The sequence below is a fragment of the Pteropus alecto genome, unplaced genomic scaffold (genome assembly GCF_000325575.1).
Source record: "Pteropus alecto unplaced genomic scaffold, ASM32557v1 scaffold435, whole genome shotgun sequence".
NCBI classification, from domain to species: domain Eukaryota; kingdom Metazoa; phylum Chordata; class Mammalia; order Chiroptera; family Pteropodidae; genus Pteropus; species Pteropus alecto.
In genome coordinates this window covers 401,156-410,765 of record NW_006436300.1, presented here as the reverse complement: position 1 = coordinate 410,765, position 9,610 = coordinate 401,156, and the positions used below count along the sequence as shown (strand labels likewise).

Below are 9,610 nucleotides of genomic sequence, written 5' to 3'. Positions count from 1 at the left end.
ACTGGTATGGAGTATTTAGAAGAGCACTGCATGGAAAATATTGACAGCTCCATTTATGTCCCAGCTTTGTTTTTTTTAGTGCATTTCATCAGTTCTAAAAGTAACTTTAATTTTTTGCTTCTGAATTTAAGATGTAGCTGACAATTGCCGTCACCCAAAGTTGTCAACTCCTGCAGTGTACATTACAACTTGTATAAGAGGTTTATAGGCAGTTCTGCAGAAGAATAATGGAAAGTTCTTTGAGAAATGCTGTGCCAATGACACTCCAGAAGGCACAGCAAAGATGCCATATTATAAAACAGAGATTTTTAAAACTAGGAGTTGAAAAGTGGTTCAGAAGATATAGACACTAAATGTGAAGAATACTTTAGGTATACTTTAAGTTATTTAATTAGCATTTTCTCTTTCATGCAGTCATGAGTGATATGTAATAAAAATCTATTCCAAATAACTCAGTTTCCCAGTAAATATTGAACAAAAATTAAAAGTGTTACAAAAGCATTGTAAACCCTTTGGCAATATTACATTTTCCCTAGAGATATATAAAATGATGGTCTATCTAATAATCAGTAGTGTCTAGGATTTAATGAATTTCAGATAATTGTATTATCTAGGACATTTCATTTATCTAAATGAGAAGTTGACTAAATGACACATGTCAGAATTATTTAATCAGCTTCTCCTGATCAAGGAGACAAAATTTTTGCCCTCAAGAGATTTACATTTCTCAGAGTTTTCATCTGGTTTTCATTAATCTTCAAATAAAAGTGTCTTCAATATTCTTACATCTGAAACACACACATAAACACACACACATGCACACTGATACACATGGGCACGCTCGTACAAATATTCATTATATTTACACTTTTTTGCACCTAATTCCTCTGCTCCTCATGTCTCATTTACTCATCAAAACACCAAAATCTATGATGTCACTTCAATATATTAATGTGAATGATCTCATTTGGTCATCAATGACTGAAAACACCCTACGGAATTTGAGATCTTTGGTCATTCTGAGTTTCAGAACAGGGAGTCTTATTACATCTTTTAGTTTTTCAGGCACTCTTTGTTCTATTTTTACATATCTTATCTACATATCTCAATCATAGTTAAGGAATTTTCTTCCCTTTTTTGGTTCCTTCCATTAAAGGTGTCCCACAGAGCTATCTTCAGCTCTATTCTCTTCTCATTTGACATTCTCTTCCCTGCACTTCCCTGCATGTCCATTGCTTCAGTAAACCCCACAGAAGGATGGCTTGTAGTTCTACATTTTCTTAATGCCAATCTTAGATACACAATTTTCTAGACAACTAATTCTAGAAGACTCACAATCATCTCAAATCATCTTCATTTTTATATCTGCTTTTGCTTCTGTATTCTTAGGGTAACACTGACCTTCACCCTTGGGTAGGGCGGGGGTGTTTTGTCCCCGACCTATGCTTTAGGGACCTCCCTCTCAGAAAGACACACACATAAAATTTATGAAAGTCCATTTGTGCATCTCTGCCAACTGGGAGAGTATTGGTACAGGGCAACCTTTTATCCTAAATAGTCTATTTTGTGATAACATGATCAGGACTCCATGCTTCTCCAAAAAAAAATTTTTTTTTGTCTGCATTTTTGAAACAAAAATACAGAAGACATCCTCTAAATGTTTGTGGGTGTGACGCTGTCAATATAAGATACATCCTCAGAGTGCCGGGACTACTGTTCAGATTCCACAGTGTTTTCTTTCCACACACAATGCCCCGTCCACCCAAAGTGACGAATATCCAGACTTTTACCTTAATCTGTTGCTTTTTTAAATTTCTCATTTAAATTTACCTGTTTTTGAAATTTTTGTGAGTGGAATTATATAATAGTTATTGTCTTTTTTCATTCAAATTTAGTGGGTTTGTGAATTAAAAATTGTTGGGGCGATTGATCAACAAAATGCAATAAGCTTCAAGTGTACGATTCAACAGTATGTTGCATATATATTACATTGTGTGTTCACCATCCATAGTTAGGTACCCTTCCATCACCTAAATTTAGTGGGTTTTTAATGGTCGCCAAGATGTTTGTTTGTAATAGTAGTTTGGTTTTTTTCATTATTATAATTGTTTACTGAATTGCCTTTGCCTATTCACTTTATGAAGTGTTGAGGGTAATGTTAAAATCTCCTACTTTGTGAATTAGCTTATTTCTCCTGGTAGCTTTATTGAAATATGCTTCATACATTTTGAGATCATATTACTAGAAGCATGCAAATTAAAAAAGTGTGTGTCTTCCTTGAAATTTTAAACTTTTTATTAATATGAAGTCATCCTATTTATTATTCCTTTTAATCTATGTTGTCTGATACCAATACAGTTATAGCAGCTTTCATTTTGTCATTTTGCAGAGGTTATCTTTCCCCCTTTATTCACATGTAAACTTTCTGCATATGTATATATTTTACATGTCACTTACAACCAGAAATTAGTTTATTTAATCCAAATGACAGCAATTGCCTTTTACATAGATTGTTTGGTCCATATATGCTTAATGTAATTTCTGATATGTTTGATTTAAATCTCTTTTAGGTGCATTCTAATTTTCCTGCTTGTTTTATGTTTTAATTTTTTAAGTAGCTTGTTTTGAAATTGTATTCTTAATTAACTATCTCATTTTATTTTAGTTCTGTTAGTTATAAGTTATACATTATTTCCAAAATTTTAATGGCTGTCATAGAACAGAGTTCAGCAAGCTCTTCTGACCTATTGCAAACCATATCTTTCTCTGCCTATTATTTATATATTCTCTTTAGCTGCTTTTGCGCTGATATGGCAGAGTCGAGTAGTTATGACAGAGACTGTATAGCCCATAAAGATGAAAATATTTATTACCTGGCCCTTAATAGAAAAAGGTCCCTTATCTCTGCCATAGAAAATAAAATACTAATTCTAATATGACTGCTTTTCCATGCAAGACTGTTTTAGGGACCAGATATAGCCACCTGCCTGAAACAACTAAAAATTCAAACAAAATAGGTGAAACCATAGTTTTCAAGGCACTGAACATCCAGCAAGGAAAGTACAGTGATCCCTGAGAGATGAAAAACAAATGAGATGAGCCCTATGCTTGTAGCAATTTACTGCCTTGAGAGTTTCCAGACTATGAAGCAGAGAGTATGAACTCAGGCAAAGACTATATTTCAAAAATATTTCTTCAACCAGTCTTCTCACTGCTGCCTCTGGCTGCTCTTTTCCCCAATTAGTAACCTCCCTCCTGACTCTGACCCACACCTCCCTACAAAAACTTTTAAAAGACAGCTTTTAATCTCCCTGGTGGTTTTCTCAAGAGTTGCTTGGTTTGGGTCTTTGGTTTTATCTTAACTATTATTGTTGCTTATTGTTATTTTTTTCAATCCCTGAAAACCACATTTCTATCTCTCTTCTTTAATTTCTCTTGGGTCGATCTTACGAGTGGAACTCAGTGGTCTGTGTAAATAACGACCTTAGAATAACTGGGACCTCTTTTTACTTTCTCATCCTCCATCTAGATGACCTTCTTAGTTCTCTCTTGCTTCAGCTCTTAACTGACTACTGCAATATCTTATTATTATTATTCATTATCTCCAGAACATTTATTATTATTGTTCCTACTTGAGTGCTCTATCTAGAACAAAATTTGATCATGACCATCTTCCTGCTCAAAATTCTTTAAGATCCATATACTATGGGATGAATAAACTTATTTGCATTGAAAACTAATCCTATCATGATTTTTCAGGGCCTAGATCACTCTTATCAGAGGATGACTATAATTATCAAATTATGACTTACCTGTATATGCTCTAGAGATGTTTTACTATTTTTAAACCATAAAAGCTATAATGTAACATAAACATTCAAGACATAATGTAAAATCACTGTCTAATGACTAATTTATCAACATGAATGTAGTCTCTAGTTTAGAACTCTTATGTATACTATGTATAAAAATAATAAATTTCATTTTCCTAATAGTGTTCACTAATTTAGGCCATTGATTGTTAGACTAGCTCTATTGACTTAGTCCAACATATAAGGTTTTGATGTAATAAATGCAAAACTGCAATATACTTATATTTCTAATTACTTGATTTTGAAGCTATTTTCTAAACATATAAATAGCAACAGCATCAATTCATCACAATTATTCTCAACTATGAAATTAAATTTTGTGGAAAATAATACTATAACAAAATGATGTTTTCTCTTTTGCACTTGAGTTTATGCACTGTCTTATACTATTAACCTCAAAAAACAGTCTTGTTAACAATGAAAGAGATTGATGATACTTGATAGAGAAGCAGAAAATCAGTTATAGATATGAGACTAAAATATCCATATTTGTATAAAACATTTTTCCAAAATCTCAATCCAAACATTGTTAAATGGATAAGAAATATGTTTTTCTCAAATGAACACAAAATTCTCAGATATATTTTTACATAATTAAATAAAAGCACTTGTCAAATTCTGAAAACTTAAGTTAAACCATTAGAGATAATGCAAATTTATGGTTAGTCTGTGTTTGGTCTGTTTCTATCTGAATCTTCCAGCTGTGTCAGAAAAAGTGCATGAAATCAGCCATTACATTACATAAATTAGGTTTTCTGGAAAACATTAAAGAAAAAGATACTTTTAAGGTCTTATACCATGAAGACATTTTTGCATTTCTTGCAATGTTCTTTATGATGATAAAAGGCATATAAATGAGTATATATGAAACACCTAATAGATTTGAAAAACTTTTAAAATAACATCTTTGATGGGTTTTTAAAATACATCTACTAAGACATTTTCTTTTGATGATGCAATTTGAATATAGAACTTTAGATGCCTATGTTTTTGTATTTTTGCACCTTTCTCATTTATGTTTTAATGCCATTAAAGCTACTAATTTCCCACAAAAGCCCTAAAACAGCTCCTGCTTTTGAAAAGGATCTTTCAAATCAACATGTTAAAGATTATTTTATTCGAGTTATTTGAGTGAAGGAGGTTGAAGTAACAAAAAGTTACAAAATCAGAAGGGAAGGGCAAGAAAACTAAAAATGGAAGGTGACAGAAAATAGGAAATTGCTCAACAATGAGATTAAAACAGATAAATCAGCCAATTACACAACTCAGTAAAAACGTATAGATCATTTCTAATTTTACCTTTGTCGAACTGTTATCTGCTCACTCAAGCTGTCATTTTCTACTTCCGGATGTTTGCATTGCTCACATCCAGCAAAAACGATATGCCAAATTCTATGAAAAGTTAGCATTTCAATATCTGAAAAGCTAATTACTGCATCCCCAGCGCCTACTGAACTCTTTTCTCTACAGATAAACTCCACCACTCTCCTGTTTCCTCATCTCTTTTGTCCACTATTTCAAGGACAAAAATTTCGTATAAGTCAGGTGAAATAATTTTAATCAACAGACTTACTATATTATTTAGTTTTATTATGAACCACATATTTTAAATTCTAAATTAAAAATTGTTGATGAATTAACCATTTGTTTAAAATTTTATATTTGTCTCTTTATTTGTCTGTATGCATAAAAATGGTTCAGAGGTAATAAAATATGCGAATTAGAATTTAAAGATTACCTTTTATGGAAATGCCTTTATTTTATACAAGTGGTATATGAGCAACCAAACACACAGAGAGGAGAAACGAAATGCCCCAAATCACACATTTAGGCCATGTTAGGGAAGAAATGGAACCTACATTTTCTTCTTCAACAAACTCTTATAAAGCACCTAACACTCTATTTGCCAGTGTTCCAGATGACAACGACTGTCTAGGAGGTTACAACAGTGCTTGTACCAAATGCCACACCACCTGTATTGGAAGTTGTGGTTTTGAAGGAAAGAACACAATCAAGAAGCAGAAACAGAGAGCATAATAATTAGAATATAATTGTTCTCATCGCTTTCATCCTTTTGCTGATGTCTCTGTTCCTAAATGTTGAGACAGAAAAACAATCCTAATCCAGTGTCGTTTTGCTTCCTGACCTTTTATGCCAGCCCTCAGACTACCTTCGATAATTTCCTCAGTAAAGTAACAGCTTTGAATACAGCAGCCTCACCCAGAGACTGTCTTGTTTAGGTTCTTTCCTATTCAGAGTAATTTTGATTGGACACATAGTATGTACCAGAAACTCAACATCCTCTGAGTGTTGCAAATAGGAAAGGCTTAAAAATTGGCACTAAGTATCTATGGAGTTTTAATCATGATGCTAAATACTGCCACACAGTCATCCTTTGAATTCTCACAGTGCTCGAAAGTGAACTGTTATAAATGAAACTCACGTCAAAGGAGAAATAACAGATTAAAGAGATAAGGAAATAGTTTTTTTACTTATGGCTACAGTTTATAGATTAGGTATTATTATTGCTCCTTATCGTTAGTTTTGCTACAAACCTAATACTCTTGGTACTATACTATTAGGGATGCTTGCTAATAAAAAGAATTTTGAAGTAATTCAAGCCTTTTGCCGTGGGGCAAAAAATTCCAGCATGAAGGAATTCTAGTTACTGGGGAGTAAGAAGTAGAAGTTTGCATTTTATTGCGGCTGGGTGGTGTTTTATGTACAAGAGTATGATACGGCAATAGAGATATAAGGAGAGTAAATAGACGTTGAGATATAAGGAGACATAAGATATAAGATATAAGGAGATATAAGATATAAGATATAAGAGATATAGGGAGAGTAAATAGACATTGAGAAAATCAATACTATGAGAAGCACTTTTAGATGTTTTAAAATAATCAGTGTATCTCAAAGTTAAGAGAACATAAAAAGATATTGTAAAGAGCAAAAACTGAATGAGGCATAAATGAGGCATAATTTTCATCAATAAAAACCCAGCCCTTGATTTCAATAAATTGTTTGATTGGTAAGGACTGTTTAGTTGCACTGAACACAGAAGAGAATTCAGGGCAAATTTTAAAAAAGAGGGAGAAGAAATTTCAAAAAAAAGATCCAGACAGGATCGAGATAAGATACAAGCCTAGAAACTTCTAATAGCCACTTCTGACTCAGGGTTTTATCAGTACCTAATAAGAAACAGTAAAAGTTTAAAGTAAATATAGTAAGAGATGGCCATTTTAGTGCGGGAGGAGCTGCATAATTATATAAGAAAGTGACTCCACCAGATATAAGATGTTAAGATTTTTTGAATAATCTTAAAGAAAGCCTGGAAAATTTGTCATTTTAAAGTTCCAGGCAATTTCTACCCTTTCAGAAGGCAAGGCTTGAATTTACCTCTGCAGAAGATTATCATACTGTTAAGGAAATCAAAAGCTATGCCAAGAAAACAGTAATGCAAGTGTAATATAAGATGTTCTCTCAGAGGCAAGAAATAAAAGAAACATGATCAAACAAGCTGGTAAAGTCTGAAAAATTTAAATTGAAAATGTATATTTATGTTAACTTAAAAATGAAGAACAGCAAATTTATGAGTTCTATCATTTATAATTAATATTTTAATTACATTTTAATATGCATGTTAAAACAAAAATAAAACAAAGTGAAAAAACCTCATTATTTCTTAGAAGAAATCTTAGATCAATTGACCCAAAACAGCACTTTAGTCCAATATGTTGATTCCTCATTTAGTTAGACTTTATAAAAGAGAAAAAGAAGTGGCACACTTTTCAGGGCTATTATGAAGCAAAATAAAATGTATATGCATGCTAATATTTTAAATTGTATTTTGTAAATAACCATAGATGTAATAATAAATGCATTGCATGCCTGCTCAGTTTTTATTGCTTATCTCCTGTCTAAGTTTGAGCCTATTCTCATTAAGAGGAAGGGGTAACACATTCAATAGTATTCACTGCTTGAGAGATCACATTTGGGTTCAGTTCAACCCCTGATTACAACGTATCCTGGCTGCAAATACTTGTACTATGTACTTTAAACACAGGAGTCCAAATTTTATCAAAAGCTAATACAGCTAGGAGGCCAGTAACATTAATAGAACCTTTCACACATCTGTTTTAGGTTGGCTTTTATGCTTTTGTTCCTAATACAACAGTAAGGACAATATGAATCTAATTAAAAGTAGCTTGACATTGACTAACATTTTCATTGAATCCAAGGAGTGTATAATTTCCAATCAATAGAACTAATTTTGAATGTCAAACTATTAAAGTTTTAATAAAGAATGAAAAAAAGTACTAAAACCCTGACTATTTAATGTTATGTTTACTATTTTATAGTATGATCACACTGGTACATTCAAAATATTCTAATATCACTTTATAATGAGATATATAAAAAACTTCTTAAAATTTAGTATTGTTGTACAATCCTTCTATTTATTTCTAATTATTGTTTGTACTAAGTACATTGGAATCAGAAAACCACATATTATTAATTAATGAAATGATCATTAAAATCATTTTTAGTAAGAGATGATAAAAAATATAGGTAGTACCAATGTTGGAGAATAATGCTTTGAGATACAAATGTCAATTTTCTAGATATCTAAGCAGAAAGTACTATGCATATCTCATTTTCTGGCCTTTTCATAACTCATCAGGCTTATAGTGCAGAAGCTTGGACACATTATGTGAACAGTTCCTTCAGAGACACTTCTCTGTGACAGATGCATAAACTGTGAGGAAAAGACTGGAAGCGTAGACTAGATAAGTACTATTCCAGTGTCAGGCCAATGAAGGATGAAAGAAAAAAATTTAAAAGTCTAGACTTATATATTTGACTGCCTACTCAGTATTTCTGTATTTATTTATTTATTTATTTATTTATTTATTTATTTATTTACTTTTAATGCCTACAGCACCTGGTTTTCCTAAGTGGTCTCCCATCCAAGTATTAACCAGGCCTGACCCTGCTTAGCTTTTGAGATCAGAGGTGATTGAGCTTGTTCAGGGTGGCATGGCTGTAGACAAAAGGAAGACATTTTAATATTAGTAAAACAGTCCCTTTAGGGAAGAAAATGTCCTCTTGAATATTCATTTCAAGAGAAATAAAATGTCCGGAGTCAAAATAGCAGAAATTTGGAATTTAAATTAGGGCTTCTACATCATTTTCAAAGTGCAAGAGCATTAAATGATAAAGTATCAATAACAAAGATGTGGCATTCAAACAAGGCATCTTGGCTGGCAGTTTTCTTATCTATGGAATATTTATCAAGTTATAATCAGTATTAATTTAACGCAAAACTCCAACTTCTGTGGAATCAAAAATTATTTTCCTTTGGCTTAAAATTATTCTATGAAAAATAACTAAAATCTTATTCTATTAAGACAATGACCCAATTGATGGTCACTAAATCTAAATAAATACACCTATTTGATACATCAAAAGATTTTTGTTTATTGAAGTTCTTAATTTTTATTTTATTTTTTATTTTTTATTTTTTTTGCTATTGACCCCTTTTGCATTCTGGTGAAGCCTAGAGTACTTTCTGCCAATACCTTCTTTAACTATAACAAATACAATAAAAGATTGAAAAGGAAATGAATTATAAAAAAATTAATTACCACATTTACAAACACATTTACAATTTTTGACATTATCTGAGTTTGTTTATTAACAAATTAAAGGTATTTCAGAGAGTCCGAGTAACAATT

The 9,610-nt window shown here is 31.8% G+C and overlaps 1 pseudogene; it reads right to left on the bottom strand.

Annotated features, from left to right (window-relative positions):
* Positions 1-8,805: 8,805 nt before the first annotated feature.
* On the bottom strand, positions 8,806-8,924 carry LOC112481036 (annotated as a pseudogene).
* Between the last annotated feature and the right edge of the window lie 686 nt (positions 8,925-9,610).